The following is a 5,349-nucleotide window of genomic DNA, read 5'->3' on the forward strand; positions in this document are numbered from 1 at the left end:
CTTAAGGAGGGATACAAAGTAGTATCCTTTGAGAACCTCGGGTTTTAACGAGTCTTGTGTTCTGCAAGGACGATACTCAGACTTCGGAGGACTTCTTATGGGGTTCACAGCTTCGTATGAGCCCCAGATCACGTTTGCCTTTTGCCCTGCGCTCAGTAGGGACCCTTATTAATCTTGGGTCCGAGACATCTGCCATAGCTAATCGCCAGGATACCCTCTTGGCGGGGGTTACCTGGACTGGTCTATCTGCCTGAGTTAGCCAATTTAGTTTCTTCATATCTGTCCTTATATCTGCATTGAATCAGATACGCACCTCGTCGCTGAAGACACAATCTTTCGCTTTTTTGTGCCTGCAGTACCCATCATCTCAAATCCTGCCACCTCTTGCTGGATGCCTTCGCCAATAGTACGTGAGGAAAGGTGCCTTACACATCAAAAGGATAGGGTCTACCTGCCGTCACAGATACTTTGGATAAGTTTACACTGACTGCACATCTGTGATCATTCCAATAAACTTCGCACAATACTAACTGATCTGGTTTAACCAATCTCCTCAAACAATCCTTCTCTTATGATTTGTAAGGGCCATCACGGTGTATGTGTGCTGTGCAGTGCAGCATAACCCCAGCAAGAAAATCGGTGTTAATGGAATTAACATGGTTACTTGATTGCTGGGCGAGTGAATCGCTTACTGAACGTTTGGTTCTCTGGCTTTCTCGCCACTCATAGACATGCATCGGGGTCGTGAGTCGTAATTTACAGCTTGCGCTTCTTTTCGTATTACCTACAAGCCTCTCAGGGTACTGCACAACCCGACCCAATCTCACAATTTGATCGCGAGCCATCTGATTTAAAGGACAGATTTCCGACAATAGTAATGAGAATTGGAATGTTTCACCATTACTGGGTCCGCACATTAGTGGTGCGGTTAAGCTCTCTCGTATCACGACTCCTGATGCATCCATTGCGTCGACTCTCTCAACTGTGTTGATTTAAGGACTGACTATGTTGCTCCTGTATCTACCAAAAAGGTAACTAGCTCACCTTCCACAAATAATACATTTTCCCTTGATAGTAGAATTCGCTTCTTCTTATCAAAACCTCAAGTTCAGGGGCCTGAAACATTCGGGTTAATTTCCAGATACGGAGTTTTTTTTCTCATTCCTTGACTGTTGATATGGTAGTTTACTGGCCTTGTAAGTCTGCTATTATTTCGGCTTAACTTCACATTTTTGTTCAGTCTGTCTGCAACACTTGCCTCTGCAAAGTTAGGTACTTACTTATTTGTTTCCCTGTGCCTTTATTGGTTTCAAAATAAATGTTGATTTTCCATTACAATGGACATCACATTATTTTACAGGTCTCGGCAACACCCAGGGCCGAAGTGCCTGTACAGCATTGTAACGTTCTATGTTGTAAGTTACATTTACTGCTGGTTTCCAATACCTCTCCTTATTATGGAAGCTTCTCGTCACATCTTCCAGAGATTTGTCTGCAGTTCATTTAATCGAGGCAACTGTATTTCCTGCTCAGAATGTGACCTTTCTCCAATGGAGAGAGGAAAATAGTGTTGGTGACAAAGCTGAGATCACTTACATTCTGTCCAGAATCAACAAAAACTATCCCGATCTTCCAGTCTCCTGTACTTCAACATTACAATGTGTTCCCCCCCCCCCCCTTCTGGGTCTCTGTCTGTATTCCTGATGAAGGGCTGATGCCCGAAACGTCAATTTTACTGCTCCTCGGATGCTGCCTGAACTGCTGTGCTTTTCCAGCCCCACTCTAATCGAGACACTGTGTTCCCAGGCAATCATTTCAGTTTCTGGTCTGCTGCTGTGCTCTTCAAGACACAACACAAGCAACTAATTTTCTACCAAAGACCGGCAACTAATTTTCTACCAACAGACCATGCAAACATGAGGACCCAACATCGAGTTCAATCATTTTAGAAACCGTCTGCCCTCTTCCACATTCTTCGTCCACCCGCCCTTCCCATCAGTTCCGAAGACGGATCATTGGACTCGAAACGTTAACTTTCCTTTCTCATCAGAGATGGACAAGAGCTGCTGATTTTGTTCAGACCTTTTGGTTTTTCTTCTGAGAACTTTGCTTTTCCGTTGTAATCGCCAGACTGCTGGAAGCGTCTGATTGCAGGAGGAGAATTTCGCTGGAGATGAAAAGAAAGGCAAGGGCTTGATCACTCCCATTGTGAAGGTACACGAGCTAGGCTGGGGATGTTCATCTAAGCGCAGAGAAGGCTGAATGAGAAACGATTAACGTGCTCATTTTATGAAGAGGATAGATATGTGTGACAGGGATAAGCCTGTATTGGGAAGTAACAGAGTGACATAAATGAAAGACAGGAGACAAGGATTAGATTTAGGAAGAATGCTTTCACCTATAGAGTATTGATTATCTGGAAATCATTATCTGAACATGTGGTAAAGCTAAGTATCATGAGAACGATTCAGCAGTCTGTCACCGAACACTTCATGAGCCAGAGCAGGAGTGGATAAGGACCAGGTACCGGAAAGTGTGACGATGACAGACAGGCGCGAGATGGGTATCCTGAACGCAATGCGTCAAAGGAAAACTTGTGTGCTTAAAGCTCACTGCATGCACGGCTCTGTGGCGCAATGGAAAGCGCGTTGGACTTCTACATCTTTGTGCAAGCTGCTATTCAAAGGTTGTGGGTTCGAATCCCATTAGAGTCGAGTTTTAATTTATGTATTGCAAAGTGGTCAGACCAGACTCGGCTGTCATCTGCAAAACCAGTAATATTCATGCAGAAACCCAACTGTCTCGAAACGGACCATTTTCCTCTCACAGATGTACATTTTCGATGTCTATTTATGATAGAGGCCGATAAATATCTGTTAGCCACTCGGCAACACGATGACGTGGATGGGCTGGAAAAAGACTTAACATTGTTGTGTCAGCCATGACGATATCGAATGACGTTACGAGGCAGGATTGGTGTTAAGAATGGCCTCCTTCTGCTCCTTTGTGTCTGTGCCATTTCTGGCCCAGGTTTTTAAATAATCACAATGGGGACAATATGAATTAAACACCAAGTAATATGTTCGTCTCATCTCCACCTCGCTTCCCTCCCAGCTGGAATAGACAGCTCTTGTTTCAGGTTTAGATCAGACAGCGGAGGATTCTCACAAGTTCTCCTTCAGGCTGAATGTTCCTTCACATAGGTTTCCATGTGAACACATGGAGCAACACAATTGCATGGATGCTGGGGATTCAGGGGCAGATTTCCCCTTTGCTGTGCTGGAATTCTGCCCAAGGTAATGAACGTGAAATTCTGACATTTTGAATCTTACTCTGGATTCTTGCGACTTTACTAATTAAACTGAATTTCAATTTGCCTTTGCATAACATTATCCAAACTTCACTGTTTATGAAAACCATGCCGCATGCTCGTGGATGTAGTATGCTGAACATTGTTGATGTTGTGTGCAGTGTGAGTGGATGTGTCATAAGAACATGCCAAAGGAAGTTGGTGAAATGTCAGTGAATCGAATTCTCTGACGAATTGACGCCGATAGAAGGAAAATCCCAGGACAGTGGCGACATAACATTTCCTGTGATCAACGCAGGAAGCCACGGAAAACGTACGCAGTATTCAATAAAATCGATTTTCACCACATTTTCTGTGCCATTTTCCTGAAGTTATTGCTTCATAATCGGCGATCCATTATCAGTATAACCTCCTCTGCACTATGTTTCTTTTCAGGTCCACAGAAAAAAATGAGTAATTGGGTTGAGGGTCCCAGTGGTAAGATCAGGAGACGTTTGTCATCATTAGACGACAGATCCAGCGGTGTAATTATAGAATGGCTGTAGTTGCATTATAGAATGGCAGAACATGCACTGCCAAAATTGTGCATTGGATTCTCGCCAGGTAACAATGTTTTACTGATAGTGAACAGAGATGATTGCAACTTCAAGCTGAAGAACAGTTCAAACACGGAATATTACACCGCAATAAAGTGCTTTTGGCACTAATGTTGCACCGACCTGTGATACCAATCTGAAGTCCATCTGACCAGCATTTTGGCATTATAAGCCGTAAATTTATCCAATGATCATTTAATTGCCCTGAATGTTGGTGAGTCTACGACTGTTGAAGGCAAGGCGATCTGCACCCTTACTACTCTCTGAGAAAGGAATCGACTTCGGCATCAATCACACTCAAATTACGTCGATGTGCCATTGTGCCAACCATCACCATTTGAAGAAAAAGGCCTTCACTGTCCACCTTAAAGCAACCTCTGATCATATTTTATGTCTCTATTAATTCACGTCTCAAAATTCTTATCTCAATCAAAAACAGCCTCAAGTCCCTCAGCCTTTCCTCGTAAGACTTTCCCTTCACAGAAGGCAACATCCGAGCAAATCTCGTCTACAACCTTTCCAATGCTTTCACATCCGTCCTATAATGTGGCGACCAGAACCGCACGCAACTCCACAAGTTTGTCCATACCAGACAAATGTCTGGAGCTGCAAAAGGATCGTTTGGCCCTGAAACTCATTCCCTCTCCCAATAAAAACTAACACACTGTGCTCATTGCAAACAAATCCATCAACGTGTGTGTTAACTTTCAGAGATTTATATACATGGACGCTGAGATTGCTTGGCTCATCTAAACTTCCAAGAACATTACAATTAGCCCAGAACTTTTTATTCTTGTTGTTCATTCCAAAGTAAATCACCTCACACTTTTCCACAATAACCTCCATATGCCACCTCTGAGCCCCGATCTGCAGATTATTCATGTCTGTCTGTAACCTGCAGCAGACTTCGGCACTGTTGACAACTCCATCGACTTAGTGTATTCTGAGAATTTACTCATCCATCATCCCATGCTCGAACCCAGGTCATTTATAAAGGTGACAAATAGCAGTGGACCCAAAAATGAACCTTGTGGTACACCATGAATAACTGAACTCCAGAATGAATATTTTCCATTAACTACCATACTCTGTGTTCTTTCAGCGAGCCAATTACTGATCTAAACCGCTAAATCACCCTCAATCCCATGTGTCTGTATTTTATGCAACAGCCGACCGTGCCTTCGTGAAAATCGCATCCACCACGTCAACCACTTTCCTCTCATCCACTTGTTTGTTGACTTTTCAAAGAGCTCAATAAAGTTTGTGAGGCACAGCATGCTATTCGCAAAATCGTGTTGACTGTAGTGAATCAACTTCTTCCTTCTTAGGTGATCATACATCATATCTCTCATAACCTTTCCCAAAACTTCACCTTCAAGGAAATACAGCTCACTGTTCTATAATTTCCAGCGTTCTCCCTACTCCTCTTCGTGAAGAAGGGGA

The 5,349-nt window shown here is 43.4% G+C and overlaps 1 non-coding gene across 1 annotated transcript; it reads left to right on the plus strand.

Moving 5' to 3' along the window:
* The first annotated feature begins 2,622 nt into the window (after positions 1 to 2,622).
* On the plus strand, positions 2,623 to 2,714 carry trnar-ucu (transfer RNA arginine (anticodon UCU)). The gene is given in 2 exon segments: positions 2,623 to 2,659; positions 2,679 to 2,714. It is a non-coding gene; the product is annotated as a tRNA-Arg (tRNA).
* The last annotated feature ends 2,635 nt before the right edge of the window (positions 2,715 to 5,349 follow it).

Source organism: Chiloscyllium plagiosum, unplaced genomic scaffold, assembly GCF_037043375.1.
Source record: "Chiloscyllium plagiosum isolate Xiang-an unplaced genomic scaffold, Cpla_swu_hap1 HiC_scaffold_21, whole genome shotgun sequence".
NCBI classification, from domain to species: domain Eukaryota; kingdom Metazoa; phylum Chordata; class Chondrichthyes; order Orectolobiformes; family Hemiscylliidae; genus Chiloscyllium; species Chiloscyllium plagiosum.